This window comes from Uloborus diversus, chromosome 6 (genome assembly GCF_026930045.1).
Source record: "Uloborus diversus isolate 005 chromosome 6, Udiv.v.3.1, whole genome shotgun sequence".
Lineage (NCBI taxonomy): Eukaryota > Metazoa > Arthropoda > Arachnida > Araneae > Uloboridae > Uloborus > Uloborus diversus.
In genome coordinates this window covers 156,614,210-156,632,078 of record NC_072736.1, presented here as the reverse complement: position 1 = coordinate 156,632,078, position 17,869 = coordinate 156,614,210, and positions in this window count along the sequence as shown.

Genomic DNA, 17,869 nt, shown 5'->3' with positions numbered 1-17,869 from the left:
CAAGTAGCCCTACTTTACGGTAATTTCATGCCAATATGTAGGTAAGCTTTCAATTGAAAATTCATTGTTGATCACGGTCATTGTTGAACAACGCTTTTATCAAAATGTATCTGAAATTTTTGAAGTAATATAAATATGATTTCCATACACATACGTTGATGACTGGCATATGAATTAGCAGGATCAAACAATTATACGACAGGCAATTTATCGGAGCAGTTGATCGTTTTTAGAGCTCGACTATTACACCTTAAGGAGTAAAATATAAAATAAAATAATTATTTAAAAAACTAAAAAAAAACACGCTTTTCCAGCAATATGATCTAAAAAGTAAAAAATAATTTTCAGATGTTAAAATTGATAAAATAATAGGACTCGACAGATGCATCGGCGCCGATGGTTCAACAATTTAGCCATGGGCATCGGCGGCCGATGCTAACTTGCAGGAAACATCGGCCCATCGGCCTTAAAAAAACATGAAAAAGCCGATGGAATTGGCCGATGTTTTTGAAAAAAAAAGGAACTTTGTAGTTTTACTTTTTAATACAAAGTAAAGGGAGTTATTGTTTTCATATAAAATCGTTTACTTAAATTTCAGTATGAATTTCTATTTTAGTCACCCCGGAAAGAATTTTTAATACTGCATTCAGGTACCAAACAAGTTAATTGTTGCGTTGTTTCTTGCGGCTGGATGTACGTATGTATCTCTCATAAGTCATAACTCAAAAATGGTAAGCTGTAGAAGGCTGAATTTTCGCATGTGGGGTGTGCGTACGTTCCAGTTGTGCACTTCCCTTTTTGTTTTCGGTCGGGTGTTCTAAAAAGCCTATTTACTCATTTTTTGTGGCTATTAATTACTTATTTCAATGCAAAACTTATATAGCGTCTCAGACTGATGATCATTTGGTGATATATTGCCGAATTGGAGACTATGGAAACAAATATGAGATGGCGAAACCGGTTTTGTTTCATTTTGTTTTTTTAATTTTTCGATATTTGTAATATGAATCACAGTAATGCAGTCTTTTCTGTATCGCTTCGGCGGAACTACAAGTTTGGGGCCCGTCGAAATACATTTTGGGGCTCTATTTCTCTATCACAGAAGTTGTAAAACATTTATCATAAGCATTTTTGTAACTCCTACCAGGGCCGATCCCAGGGTGTCGGCCGCCCGTGTGCAAAGACCTAATGTGCCGCCCCTCAAGAGTAATTTTAATATTTTGACTAATCTTTAACGTCTATATAAATCTTTCTTTAACTTTCTGTGCCAAGTTCGAATTTAAAAAAGGGGAGGGGGACAGAAGAATGATCTTATAAAAAGGAAGAAATTTTTTATAGTAAGAAACTCCTTAGGTACAATTTATATCTTTGAAGAAAGTAATAGATACCAACATTTACTAGTAGTAAAAACGCATTTTATAGTCTTTCTTCGGTGACATCAAAGAAGGGACGGAGTTAGGGGAAGCGTGGGGGGAGGTGTCAGGGGTTCAGGGGAGGAGGATTGCTAAAAGAAAATTATCGAAATTGGCGTATGAAAAATATTTTTACTTAATCACTAGTTGTGTTTGGTTGCAAGGACAAAAGAGTCGAGTATATTCAAGGTGCATGTAAAAATTTTCGAAATTGACGTCAAATATCGCAGTTTTAGGAACTTTTTCTAGACTTTAGGTGAAAGTATTGTTGCAGTTCTTTCCTAGAATTCTTTCAAAATTGAAATCGTATTGAAGCTATTTTTTAAGACCGTAGCTTAGGAAGGATCGGAGTTCTTCCCGAAAAATCTCCGAAACTGAAATTTTAAACCCGCAATTTTGGGTTTCCTTTACTGACGTTGCAAGAGGGAGGGAGATTCAATCGTCTCCCATCGGAAGATTTCGAAATATAAGTTCAAAATGCAAATTTAGGCTGTCTTTGGTGACGGTAGGGGATCTGGCGGCTATCCTCCGGTAATTTCTCGGCACTATTTTTTCAAAAAACCGTTTTTGGCTAAATTTGAAAACAATAGGGGAAACGTGAAAATATTCCGAACCAAAATATTTTTCGGAACTGAAATCCATTATAGGCTATTCTTGGGAAGGAAGGATTTTGGGGCTCTTAAGCGAATATTTCTAAAATCGCAATTTTATATTATCTTTGGTGACGTTAACAAAACTGGGAAGCTTCTACGGATCTTTCGGATATTTTTCAACATTAATATCTGAAAAATATAACTATAGACATTTGTCCACCTCACCTCGACGATTGATGGATATGCCCTAGCGCCGTAAAAAGTTACATAAGCCTGGCAGTTCTCCTCCGCAATTCTTTAGAAATATAAGTCCCAAAATCGTATTTTAAGCATTGTTTGATAACGATGGGACTAAGAGCGGGCGGCGGTTCAGTGTGTCCTCATGAACTGTGTTTTTGAAACTGAAGTCAATTTCAGGCTAGTTTAGGCAAGAAGCTGTGACTCCACGGAACCGTCTAAAAACGAAATTTTCAGGTATAGTGATGGCGTTGGAGAAAAGGGGGATCCGGGGTCTTTCCCCTAAAGTTTTTGAAACTGATGTTTGAGAAACGCAATTTTAGTTTGTTTTTCAATACGTTAAGTGAGAGGGGGCGGAATTAGGGGCTTCTTTAAAGACGCTAATTGAGACTGTCTTTGGTAGTAATATTTGCGAATGGATTTCGGTGTCCTCCACTGCAAAAATTTCGAAAAAATCCAAAGCCACTTTATATGACGTTTGATGATAGGAAGGGCTGTCGTCTGAAAACACGTTTTGTATTTTGGAGCCAACATTTTTAGGCTATGTTTGATTAAGTTAAGGTGGAAGAGGTGAATCAGAGACTTAATTGGGTCCTTACGATCGATGGTTCAACCAGCGAAATTTTCCGAAAGTAAAGGCCTAGAATCGCAATTTTAAGCCTTCTTTAGTTTCATCAAGGAGGCATGGCCTTTTGGATCTTTGTTTTGGAACCACATTTAAATTTGCTTCCCGGGGCAAGGGCCCTTTCGTCCTACCTGATCTGAAACCGGGCAGTTCATTCAAGATTTTAATCAGAAATTTGTTTGTAAAGGGAGAAAATTACAACATTTTAGTTCGTCATTCATATATGTTACTCTCAAAGGAGTCGCAATTTTCCACTTTCTCTCCACGCATCCACGATTGTTAAACACAGAGTTTGTTACATAGTTTGTTGTTTAAAATGCTTGCGAGAGTATCTAATCAGTATAGCTATTTTTTTTATAAATAAAATATGTCTTCATAGTTTAGGTCTATAAAAGCTTGGGAGTAAACATTAGTGGCCGCCCTCGGTGCTTCTTTTAGACGGCACCATTTAATGCTTCAGAAGGGGGCCTTTCCCCTCCACTGTATCCATGCCTGATTACCAGTTCTGTCACAAACTTTGCAACCAAATGAAGCATGTGTGTTAAGAGTAGATATTAATGAACAATGAACCAAAAACAATGTTCCCTAGCATTCTATTTTCTTAAACTATGCTATGCTGTTGGGAAACCGACACATACTTTGACAATTGAACATTCAAAAATCAGCATATTTAGACTACTTATTATAAGTTATCTTGTGAGAAATTCTTGAGGAATTTTGCTTGATTATATGAAATATATGATGCGACCTGCGGCCGCCCCTTGCTTTGGCCGCCCTTGTGCGGCGCACACTCTGAACACCTGCTAGGATCGGCCCTGACTCCTACGGTTCCCCTATGGTTATGGGGCCTTTCGCGCAATTGCAACATTTGCTACATTTTAAATCCGCCACTGCACGTCAAAACAAACTCGGGTGAAAGTTTTAAAAGTTTTTCTGCTCAATGTTTATGATTATTTTGAACTACTTTTTACGACTATTTTTTGTATTTCCGAGAACACTTGCGTGCCCCTCCTCCCACTTCCTTAATTTCTGAAATTAAACTCTAGTTTTACTTCTGAGTTGTTTAAAACTAACACCATTCATAAAATTAGAGACTTTTTTCAAGCTTTATCTATTGTTTAGGAAGAATTTAGAGCATTAATGTAAGAAATTGATTAAAGACGTTTTGAATGGTGACATAATTCGGAAATCAAAGGGACTTTTGAATTTTTTCTTCAGAAGTGCTGAAGTAGATTCAGAAACTCTTCCGAGGCGTTGGTGGTAGCGGTTCTGTATTAAACAAATAAGGCCAAAGTTGGGGCCGAAGTTTAATGTTGTGTGTTACTCCAAAATCAAAGGGTGACTCCCTAACCCACCCTCGTCGTTTCAAGCATTTCTTAAATAGTTAGCGATTATTAATTTTGGTCAAGAAATGTCATTTTGCGTATTTCTTATACTTGTTTCACCTATATTTCGTAATGAGCCATCTTTTTTGCATCATTAATAGTGATCGATTTTTTTTCTCTGTTGTAAGTAACTATTTTTATGTATTTATATAAAATCAATGAATAAGTTATTTTCGTTTTCATCATATTTTTAATAATATGTTATAGAAAAGTTTCAAGGATTTTCTATCATGCATTTTTTTTTAATTTCAGAAAATGATTGTTAAATTGAAAAATTTTATTTGAACTTGTTTGTAGTGCTTCATAATAGATTAAGCAATCAAATTGTTCAATATTACGTGTGCAAACATCAAATCAAGTAGTATATGTATTCAGTTATTAACTTGGTGTAAATATCGAGTTTGTTTATTGTGGCTGCGTTTTAAGAACTTCGCTCTTTTCATGGCTATTTCTTTTTTCCGCAAAATTTATATCACTGTTATAGCTTTTATGAAAAATACAAACTTTTCTGTTCATAAATTTTAAATAAGTACAGAAATATTCCTGTTATGATTTAATATTGTAATTTATCTATTACCTTTTTTTGTTTAATTTGATGACTAAAAAATGTATACGTGCAATCTTTCCACTTTAATTGCGTAATTTGTTGACGGTTTCATAGTTTTATTCTTAATTTTTTTTGAATGATTAAACAACATAGTTTAATGTTTTTTATCTGTGTTTAGTGTACCTAAATCCATACATTATTACAATATTACTGAAATCTTAGTTATATATTCAATTTAACAAAAAAAAAAAGAAAAAAATTTGTTATTAAACAGTCTCTTTGTTTTTCTTCCTTTCTTCTTTCTTTCTTTTTTTTGACTGTTCTTCTTTGTCTTCTATCATACAGCAGTCAAAAAAAGAGAAGCATATTTACACCCTATACAGGTTGTACATAGTACGATCCAAAAGTTCGGGGGACAAGCTGTATAAAACCTTACACAGAATAATTCACATTACCGAAGCACATCCACCTTCAAAAGGTCACCCCGAGGGACTATGTACTTCTGCCAGTGTTCATATAACTTTTGGAAACACTCCTGGAAGCCATTTTTTTCGCTACCTTCTGTGATGCAGCTTTATCTTCTCCTGACGGAAGAAAGCGGCGTCCATGCAAGTGTTTTTTTTTTTTTTTTGCTGGGAACAGGTAAAAGTCACACGGAGCTAAGCCCGACGAAACGTTATGTTATTTGTTTGTCATATCAGAGTATTGACCAATCGAACTGTGCATCCTCAACATGAAAGTCTACTTTTTCCCCACGATGAAGTTAAAGCAGCAGCGCAAGAGGCCTTACAAGAGGTTGCGATAAATGTCTTGTTAGGAGTCCTTCTAAAAGCTATACGAACGTTGGCAGAAGTGCATAGTCGTTCAAGGTGACTATTTTGTAGATATGTACTTCGGTAATGTGAACTATTCAGGGTAAGGATTTATACAACTTGTCCTCGAACTTTTAGATCATACTACACACGTATGAGTTTTCAAATTACTATTTCATAACGTTTTTGAGTGACACAAGTTTACGCACATGAATACATCACAAGAGAATTTGCGATAATTAACTAAGGAGGCGTTCAAAATGGACAGTTTGGTCATCTATATGTTCTTAGGTACATATGCATGTACAGATGTGCTGAAAAAACTTGTGAAGTTTAAATTGGACGATCGTAAAATAGAAATTTAGGTCGAAATCTGATTTTTTTTTTTTTTTTGTGATTACAATTCCTTATTCGGAGCAAGGAAGTAAAGTGAAATGAATCAATGATCCTTTAAATCCCTGACAATGTTATCAATTTATTTTTTATTTATTAATTTTTTTTTTTTTTTTTTTTTTGCCATCGGCCTTCGGCAATCGACAATCGACCATTTGGAGGAAAACAATCGGCCACCGGCCATCTTTGAACAATCGGCATCGGCACATCGGCCAAAAAATGCCATCGGTCGAGCCCTATAAAATAACTGACCAAACAATTGACTTTAATGTAAAAAAAAGCGTGGGGTGCTTCACATCAGTTTTCTTGAATTTCTTCCATTTGTTATTCTTGCAAAAATGTAAACAGACAGCACCCCACGGTTTTTTTACAGTAAAGTTAATTGTATGACCAATTATCTTATCATACTAATTGCTAGAAAAGCGTGTTTTTTTTTTTTGAGTTTTTAAACTATTATTTTATTATTTTGAAAGAGCAACGGTAAATAAATGTATATCCTCACATTAATTATTGAGAGAAATTACATAAAATCGCTAACAAATTTTTATATTTTTTCAAGTTAGATTTATATATGATAAAATAATAATTATCCTAGTAAAACAATAAATTCTCTCTGGATATAATACATTGAATAAGTTTTACTATATAATACCATACGATATTTCTCAAATACTAAAAGCATTAGGTAATTAGAAAGAATGTAAACAAACTCTTTGTAGTTTTGTTACTAAATAGAAATCAATACAATACTAAAAAGAAATCCCCCTTACAAAATTCAGTCTTAGATGATGTTGATTCCAATTTTCAGCTAGTGAAGTCACCAATACAATTGCTTTAATATTGATTTAAAGATCAAATATGATCTTTAGAAAGCTTTTATGTAATCAAAAACAGCTACGATCTGTGACAATGAATTGATTTCTTTTTTTGATTAATGAAATGTTGCTAGGATTTTCGCATTTCCTTAACAACAGTACTCAGTCGAAGTAGAATTCAGTTAAGTTCTATGTGAGCCTTCGTGAGCTTAGTTCTGTGTTACTTAAATTTAAAATTTATTTATTTTTTATACAAACTTGTGAAATAATGATAAAACAATCTACTGAAAAATATTGCACGATTTATTTCTTCTTATGACTGATTTCTTTTTAATTATTGGAATAACCAGCTAACTTTTATGATATTTAACAAATTACAGATTTAAAGACTGTCTGACTTTTGAAGAGTAAAATTAAAGATAGTTAACATCCAGCGAACTTTTATAATGTTGCACAAATTGCAGGGTTAAAGATATAGGGTGGTTTTTGAAAACTGTAAGTAATCACTTAACAACCAGTTAACTTTTAATGGTGTTGTACAAATTGCAGGATTAAAGATATGGTTTGGTTTTTGAATACTGAAAGTAACCACTAAACATCAGTTTACTTTTAGGATGTTGTACAAATTACAGGACTAAACATTGATTTTTGAAGGCTGAAAGCAAAGATCCAGTTAACTTTTACGATATCGTACAAATTTTAAGATTAAAGATTATTTGATCATTGAAAATTAAAAGCAATACTTTGATGCAAAGAGAAAATATTGCAAATCATAATTGCGAAAGTTCATCCGAACTATTAGGCAGATAATTCACGACTGCAAAGTGACTAAAATTTCCATTGTTATGCCCATTATCTATGTTAACCTTTTCTTTCAACAAATATTTTAAGCACACATTGAAGGATTAGCTCATATTTCCCAAGTTCTTTGAAAGTCTTATTCTTCCTACTTTTCTTATTACGTCATTTCATCATGTGTGAATAATTGTTTTTTATTTTTTCATCATCTTCGTCAGGTAATTTTTTTTTGTAACAGTGTTTTTTTCTGAAGACAATTCGCTTAAACTGAGTAAAATGAAAAGAGATAATGTATTCGTTTTGAAAATTTAAATTATGGATGTGATGCTATACATATGTGAATTATTCTTTAATTCTTTCTTTCTAATTCGTCTGTGAACTTATAACTTTACAAAAAGGGTTTAACTTGCCCAATCAAAAAGGAAACGATGTCACACAGAAAAGAAAAAGTTGAAAGAATTACGGAACGTATGACAACGGAAGAAACTAGATTTCGATTTCTCAAAGCAAATACATTAACTTCTGCTCCAGTCTCCATTGCTAAAGCACTTTCCGTTAATTTGACATTGTTAACTCTCTGTGGTGTAGAAATGTATTCTTCAAAGTCCAAAAGAGACTCGTTGAAAAAACGCTCAACAATGCTTTTACTGAAACTCATTTGGTTCTCTTTGACCATGTTCAATTTTACAATCGACATTTTCTCCATTTTGGTCGGAGACTATGGGAGGGCCTCGGTGATATTTTCATGGAGTTCTGTCCTGGTGGTCACAATAAGAATGATATTGTTCTTAAAAACAAAAAGAATAACAGAGTTACTTAATCAAATACAATCAATGATGCAATTTTTAAATTCGAAAGACTTAATGAAAGTCAAACGAAAAGCAATTAGCTATGCTGTCTGCACCATCGTATTCGGAGGTGTTCTAAGCAGTATGTCATTGGTAAGGAATGAAAGACGCCATACCTCAGGAGACGAAGACTCAGACACTCTTAGTAGATGGAAAATGAGTTTCGTTACCTACAAAGCAATCGGAACGATTAAAATATTAGTATCAGGAGTAAATTGCACAGTAGTCATTGGGAACATATTAGTATTCTACTCCTTATTGTGCTTCGTGTTTCAAAATGTTAGTAACAACAGAATTTCACTATTGCGTGAAAGAAATGGTGGCTTGAAAAGCTGCAGATTGTGCATTTTGCAACATAATTTCATTGTTTCAAAGCTTTTTTTTCTTGACGATGTTCTCTCCTTGCCTATTTTTATCAATGTTTTGATTTCCACTATGCTTTTGTTTTATAATTATTATGAACTATTATTTACTGACCGCTCAACTGAAAATTTGAGATTGATTCCATATCTCTTCTATATTTTTATTCATACCTCTTACCTAATATTTCTCACTGTATCTGTAACTGGCGCTATAGAAGCAAGTCATAAGTATTACGAGGCTGTGCTGAATGTAGCAAAGCAGTTCCCAAATCAATATATTGAATTAAAATCGCTGTTGATAAATAAGAAAAAAGTGAATCTCACTCTGTGGAAGCTATATTTTATAGATAGACGACTAATAATCAAAATTTACGGAAGTTTACTTACCTACGGCATTCTCATTGCAACTTATCAAGGAATTCCATTTAGTTGATAGGTAAAACCAGGGCCGCCCAGGGCGAAAGTTTCCTGGCACTCCCTCTCCCCCCCCCCTTATACACACAGAAAAATCAAGTTAGTTATAACGTCAGTGCATAATACGCGTGAATGGGTCATACTTGAATTTTTGATGTATTAATGAACAGAACAATCAGAGGGCAATGCATAATGCAAATTAAAACACAAGCAATGAATCTGCTAAAATATTTGTGAAACATAAATACCCCAAAAACTTTTCGAAAAATGGAAACGTTTAAAAATCCAAATATTTATGTAGTGAAATGTTATCCCACTAAATAAGAAACAAAGAAATAAAACTGAATCAGCTACTCATATTGATCAAACGAAGAACATGAATAAATAATATGCTGATTATAAATAGAAAATGTATTTATCGAAGTAAATTACATCAAAATTAAATTTCGATCTGGACTCATCCAGTGATTCTTTTCAAGAGTTTTTTTGGTTTTACTTGTACCAACTTAACAGGGGCGCCGACTTGCAAAAATTATTAGGGGGGGGCGGACATCACCAGGGGTTTAGGGGGTTATGTAATCAGGGCCGTCCGAAGAGCTGACGGCGCCCCGGGACGAAGGTTTTCTGTCGCGCCCCCCCCCCCATACACACAGAAAAATCAAGTTAGTTATAACATCAGTGCATAATACATACTTGAATTTTTTACATTTTAATGAACAGAACAATCAGAGAGCTATTCATAATACATACTAATTAAACGCAAGCAATGAATCTGTTTCTAATATTTGTGAAACGTTAATGAACCAAAAACTTTTCAAACAATGGAAATGTTAAAAAACCAAATATTTATCTTGTAAAATGTTATCCCACTAGATAAAAACCAAACAATTAAAACTGAATTGTTTATTCATATTGATCAAACCAAGAACACGAATAAATAATTTGCTGATTATAAATAGAAAATGTATTTATCGAAGTAAATATTACATCAAAATTAAATTTCGATCTGGATTCATCCAATGATTCTTTTCAAGAGTTTTTTTTTTTTTTTTGGTTTTACTTGTACCAACTTACTACCAGCTTCCATATATATTATAAACAAAGCTGTTATTTTTTTCATCAAATATTTATAAGTTTTAGGGGAAAGCCCACAAATACTCAAAATCATCGAAAATCGCTCAGAATTGCGTTTTTGGAGCTCTAATTTCGAAAAATCACTGGCCCTAATATTACAAAATACGGCCTTACAAATTGCGTTTTAAGACGTGAGTTAAGGAAAATTTTCGTGCAAGGATCCTCATGCCGCCTTTCTTTAATATGACAAGCAATGGGTTTTTTAAACAACACTTTAAAAAAAATTAAGTTGAATAGTCCCTGAATGTGAAACATTGCTTAAGTTTTTTGCACCATAATTTTGAACAATTTTCCTGGGAAATGCTCCAGATCCTCCTATCCACAGGGGGGGCATTTCAGCATTTCGTTTGGGGGGTCGAGTTTCTTGAACATGAATTTCCTCAAAACGGTATAAAATACATATTGGTTAACAAGAACTGATAATTAAATGGTTTTAATGGTAAGAATAATTAGGTTTGTAAAGAACAATTAAAATTTTTTCGACCGAAGCTTTAAATTTATTTTGTTATAAGTTATCTCACAAAATATCTCGGTACTAGTTTTTATTTTTTAGTAAAGTTTTAATCTGCTATTTTTGGAGTCAGGAAAAACAGAAAATTTTGTAACTATAGTTAATCAATATCCAATGACTTAATTTATTGCCAGTATAGCTAAAGAGGAAGGTCTTGCTTTGCCTCATTGCGCTTCGAAGGCAATTCTCTAACCTCCTGAGACACGAAAGTCAAAATTGATTGACGTTCAGTTCTCCTTCAACTTTCTGGTTGTGTGCGTAGTTTTTTACACCGATGAAGAGGCTCCATTATTATAACCTTGAAATAGCTATATGCTGTATTTTCGTGTAAATTTGTGCTTTATTTACGTCGGTTTTTCAATTTAATCACGAAAATCATCTTTTAAATGACTGACCTGATTAAAACAGTCAAAAAACAATGGAAGCAAGAAAGTTATGTCAAAAAAAAGCAAGTGTAAGCGCAGTCTCTCAATGTCTAGGTCATTTTTGAAAAACTCAGTTGATTTTTCAAAATTTGTTTCACCTCTGTTTACTAAAAGCAAGCACGCTTGTTCAACTGCAACCCCCAGTTGATGCAAACCGCTCAGTAATGCAAGATTGCACCGTTTCACAAACTTCAATGTAAATTGCTTTGTAAAACTCTTTTGGGGTTTCGAAAATGTGCGGTGAGCTGGCATCGTTGTTTTCATATTTCTTTGGCATACGTCGACTCCGAGGAAGCGAAGGATCATCAACTTGCGAAGGTTTTTCTTTTAAACACAATTCCCAAAAGTGTTCAAAACTATCACGCCTTCCATTCAATACACAAATCAGGCCCTCATATATTTTTTCCAGACTAGCAACACTTAGATGAGGGCATTGAATTTTTTCATTGACATCCTCGACTGGGTTCATTGCATGGCAATAAAGACGTAAAAAGAAATAAGTCTTGAATTGTAACATTGACTCAAGGTACCCTGCACATTTGTAACCTGCCTCTGTTTTATCCTCAGCAGAAAATGTTTCAAAAAACTGTAAATTTTTCAATATTCTCAAGATACTAGAAGCTCGCATTGTCCATCGAGTCGGGCAAAGGGGTCGTAGACCAGCTTGGTCGTTGGCATTCTCACTGCGTATGCTTCTGAAAAGTCCCATTCTTTTGGGAGATTCCCTTACGGTTTTTATTAAGTCCTCGGCTAAAGCCATAATATCCCTCATGGACGTAAGATGGCGGAGACTGTCTACAACTGCCAAGTTTAAACTGTGAGCAGTGCAATGCACGTAAAGTGCCTTTGGTTGTACATCCCAAACCAACTTTTTGAACTTACCTCTCATGTTCGCAGCACCACCATAGCACTGTCCTCTTAAGTTATCCATTGATAAATCAAGACGAGCGAAAATGTCTTTTAAAATACTAAACAAAGTTTGCGATTCAGTGTTGGGGGTCTCGTATAAGTCAATGAAGTCTTCGTTGATGATTAAGGAATCATCGACCGTACGAATACAAAATGACACTTGTTCGTGAATTGAAGAATCACTTGTTTCGTCAACCATAATAGAAAATGTTCAGTCTTCTTGATCGAAGCCAATACCTTTCTCAACACAGACTTTCTTAGAAGATCAATGATCTCGTTTTGAATATCGTGGGACATCCACTTGTACCCCGAACGCTCTAACCAAATTTTTAACTCGGGTACGTCATTCTTTCGGAGTTCTAACAATTGAAAAAAATTTGTGTGTATATCTTCGTGCCCTCTGATTGCTAGTCCTTGTCGGCATAGAAATTGCACGATAGTAAAAATTGTCTCCAGAGCTAAACGGCTTTTCTTCATTTCACTAGCTAACTGCTCATTTAATTGGGAAGCCACACTTCGGTTAGAGATAGAATTCAGGTTCAGAACTCCTTCTTTGTGTGTAAACGTATTTTCATGAAAACGAAATTTTTGCAAAGCCTTTTTCCAGTTAGAAAATCCAACGGAAGTAGGCTTCTTCTTTTTTTGAAGAAAATTGAAATAGCTTTTTAGCATCTGCCTCTTTGCAGGTTTTGCAAAAAACTTTTTCAGTTGATGACTCATATTCTAGCCATGTATATTTGTTCAACCAAGACTTTTGAAATGATCTTCCTTTAGCGGATTGTCCAGGTTTCCGCTGTGAACAGTTCTCGCCCGATGACGACGAAGCAGGCACAATAATTGCAGGTGGTTGACTTGCAGTATGGTCTTCTTCTGCAGTAACTTCCAAACGTGCCTTTTTGGTAACAAATTTGTCCATTGCAAACTTAATTCAGAATACACTATGCACTGAACGAAACTATTCACATTGAATGACTGCGCCCTGCGCCAGTCAGGGTGGGCTTTATATAGCCGGGGCATCGTAATGTCTCGAAGCGTCAAGGCGACGGACGCGAGACGGAGGGTTCCAGGCGCTTTTGCTCCAGTCTTTTTCATGTCGCCGCAGCCGCAACGCCGGCGCCGGATTTTACCCGAAGATTCGCGCAATAAATTCAAAGAACTCGCAGCGCCGTAACTTTACCATGATTCTCACTATTATTTTGCAAGGAAATTATCGCGAAATAAAGAAAATGAAAAATGCTAACCTAATATTGTGATTTTAGAAATCAAAATATATAATTGGGGGGGGGGGGGGCTCTGCCCCCCCCCAAATGTTTTTTGAGGGGGCTCGGGCCCCCTCAGGCCCCATGGAGTCGGCGCCACTGCAACTTAATACCAGCTTAAACATATATGTTAAAAACAAAGATGTCATTCTTTTGCATCAAATATTTAAGTTTTAGGGAAAAGTTCACAAATACTCAACAACATTGAAAATTGCTGCGTTTTTGGAGCTCTAATTTTGAAAATTTACTGGCCCTAATATTACAAAATATGGCCTTACAGTTCCATTTTAAGGCTTGAGTTTACGAAAATATTCGTTCAAGAGTTCCCATACCACCTTTCCTTAATATCACAAGCAATGTCTTTTTTAAACGACACTTACAAAAAATTTAAGTGGAATATAGACCCTGAATGTAAAACATTGCTTACCTTTTTCGGACCACAATTAAAAAAAAAAAAAAACAACAACAACTGGGAAATGCTTCAGATCCTCCTATTCATAAAGTCTTCAAAGTTTGTCTAAGGACAATTTGAGAGACTTGACACTTTGAGACTTCAATTTCGAAAACTTCGCAGGGCGGAGAAGGAATTGATTTCAATCTATTTAAAAAAATAATCAATAGGAAAGTCCCTGAGCTCCCTCCCTTTCCATAACATCACTGAACATGGCCTATAATCTCGTTTTTAAGGCTAAAATTCAGTTTTTAAAACTAAAAGTTTCAAAATTTTGATTGAACACCTCTTGAACCCCTTCCTATCCAATCAAACAAAAAATAATAATAAAATTTTTTTTTTCGTTTTTTGTTCTTTCAGTGTGCTTCCCTAAAACTTTTCTGGTTACAGCACTGCACGCAAGGGCAGAATTCAAGCAAATTTGGTGGGAACTAGACAAAGAAGTGCCTTTTGTTTGATTTTTAAACAGTTATATTCTCAGAAATTGTATCTTATTCAATGATACAAAGGAAACAAATGTTTTGGAGACCGAGAGAGAGGAATATTTTATCTTGCCCTAGGAAAAAATAGACAATTCTCTATTTTGTGTGTCTATGACTATGTATCTAAGATACACGAAATGAGGCGGTGCCGCAAGGTGCCCCTACTTCAATACAATCGTAGCATTTTATACGATGAAGGGCGCCGCAAGGTGCCCTTTATTTCGTGTGAATGTTGCAAGGGCACCCATATGCAAAATTTTAAAGGGGGGGGCTCAAAAATTTTCCCCATGATTTAGCAGAATATTTTTCTCATGGAAACCGATTTCAGTAAGATTTGAGACATTAAAATTTGACATTTTTAACAACTTATTCATTAATGGCTGGAAAAGAAATTTTTATACAGTTTTGCAAAGAAAAAAGCACTAAAGCAAGGAAGTTCTCATTTCTAAGGGGGGGGGGCTTGAGCCCCCCCCCCTTTGCCCCCCTATATGGGCGCCCTTGGAATGTTGTCATGTTTTGTCAAAACAAGGAGCGCCTTAAGATGCCCGGGGCAATTGCCCCGCTCGCCCCCCTCCCCTTTTCGGACAGCCCTAGATAAAACCCAGGAAAAGTCAACTCTCGGTAACTCGAAACCTTATATAATCCAAATTTTCCGTTATCTCCAAGTTTTCCTCCGCTCCCAAAATAATTTAGTGCTTTTAGTACAAAGTTGTTTCAATATTTCGAATCCATTCCTCTTACGTCGAAGTTTTTACAAAAGTTTCGTTTTGTGATTCTCCAAAATCCTAATAATATCCTATCTCAATATAATAACACAAGAATTGCTTGGCCCACCAAGTTTGTTCTTTTTTTTTAATTGTTGGAAATAAGTTTTTTAACGCATTTCCATTCATATGAAAGCACTGACTAATTATATTTTTTTTCAAAGAAAATATTTGAATAACCGGTAAGACTCTCCTGGCCTGTCCAAATATTTTCTCTAACGTAAATACTTAAATTGCTTTATAATCTTATTTCATCATTCAAAAAAAATTAAATTTGTAGTATTAAATTATGCATAGTAAAAGACATTAAATAATATTACTTTACTGTATTTTATTATTTAAACAATCATAATGCATTTTAAAATTCTTCCCAAGTTTTTCATGTCACTCTTTTGGCCTAGGAATGAGTTCAATTATTACAGGTTGAAAGAAAGAATTTTGAATCTTCTGCATAACCAACTGTTTATTCCCACCATTTTGTTGGATTCGTTGAGCATTTTACAGTTCTGATTTGCCTGTTGGTCATATGATTTTAAAGTTTAAAACTGAGGTATGTAATATTTTTGCAGTCACTTCCCTGGGACAATATATCTGTTGATTATATAAAAATGATTTTTATAAAAGTTATTTCTGCTATGTGTAATTTAATTAAAAGATAAAAAATATCAAAATATTACATTTTGAACATTAAATAAAATTTTGGGCCTAAAATGTCACTCTTCTGGTATTTTCATACCAGGACAGCATAGCTAAAATGTACCGTATTACCCCGCATTAGCCGGCATGACGGAAAAAAGTAAGGTTGACCATCATGCCGGGAAATTCTAATTTTATGACAAGCCGGATAATTTGAGGTTTATTTTGCAACAAAAGTAAATTTCTACAATCAGTTCCAGTCAAAAAGTAAAAATCACTGTAAGGAAAAAAATAAAAAACCCCTGAGAGTATATAACATTCTTTCAAGGAAAAAAAAAAAGAAAAAACAAATTTTCTGTCGGCTTGGAATAAAGAAAAGAATTGTGATTGCTTGACCATGTGTTGTTTTTCTTTAATCTTCAACAAGGTGATTTGGTTTCTACTCCACCACATTTGCTTCCCTAAAGGGCTTCAAGCAATGGAAGAAATAGGAGATCCACTCTCTGAAGATGTTATTGAATAACATTTTTCTTGTTAAAATAACAAATGGCATTGTTAATTAATATTTTTACAAAATTAAACTGTTTATTAATACTAATAAGATATGCACAGAACTGATAGTATTTTTTTACCCTGAACATACAGTGAAACCTCAATAAGTAGTCAACCGGTTAAGTGGTCACTCCGTTTAAGTGGTCGTTTTTCTTTGGTCCCAAAAAGGTCACATTCACAGTATTGTAAAATAATCCTCCTTTACTGGTAACGAAATTTAATTTTACGCGGTTAACTAGTCACTCAAAAATTGTTTTCTAAAATTCCTTTTCCTTGTCGGATCTTAGAAAATAGTGTCGGACTTAGTTGAAAGGCTGTTGGATAGTCATTTTTCCTTGAAATCTCGATCCTCGGTTCTGGTCGTTCAAAGCATACTTCTTGCTGTGACTCTGCCGAGTGCCGAGAGTATGAATCAAACTCCTTTCAGCAAGACATACAAAATGTAATACCTGCAGAAAGTTAATCAGTATTTAACATCCGTTCAAGGAACTACAAACACAGAATTTAAAGCTTGATGTATGTTAGAAGAGATCATTCTTTTCCATAAGCAACAACTTCATGAGTCAACATTGAAGGATTGTATTAATGTATTGTAACTAAATAAGTTGTTATTTAGTAATGTATAAGTAAGAGAAAATGAAACAAAGTATCTATCATTAGTATTTTGCCCCCTTTTTAACATTTCCACTAATTTATAAACATTGATTACATAAGCTATTGTTTTTCTCACAGAATTCTACTGCTGTTCATGAATATTTGTAAGCCTTTTTTTTTCTTCCTTAATTTCCCACTCCACATAAGTAGTCACTCCGCATAAGTGGTCAAAAATTTTTGGTCCCTAGAGTGACGACTTAACGAGGTTTTACTGTATAACATTTTTATAGTATTAATTTTTTTCCTAACCTCGATTTTTCCGGCATGCCGAAAAGGACCAGGCAAGTCTTATTGAAAATCTGGTGACCCCTCAATTTAGCGACATGCCTGCTAATGCAGAGTAATACGGTAATATGGCTATTACTATGAAGTACTGTACTGCTTAGGACCAAACTGTTTCACACTACAGTGAAATCCCGTTACAACGAACTTTAAGGGACTGCAAATTTTATTCGTTGTAACGGGAATTTCGTTGTAATGGAATTCAAATAATGTAGTAGTACAGTACAGAACCTTTTATCCGGGAACCAAAAAACCGGGAAACCAGAAAACCGGCAACTTTGTGCGAATTTTCCCGTCATTTTTCAAAAATACGCATTTTGGCAATTTTTGAAAAACTAAGCATTTTTTTGAAATACCTAAAAGAATGTGAACGGTATCTTAATAAATACCATATTACTCAAGTATAACAGGGGAAAAAGTTAACAAAACCGAACTTCAAAGGGTTATTCTTTAAGCAAGACAAAATTTCCGAAATATTTTCTTGAATTAAAAAGTACTCTCGTAAGTCCAAAATTTTCATGTTTTATTCCAACTGAAACCTAAAGAAATAAATATTGTCACATTCTAAT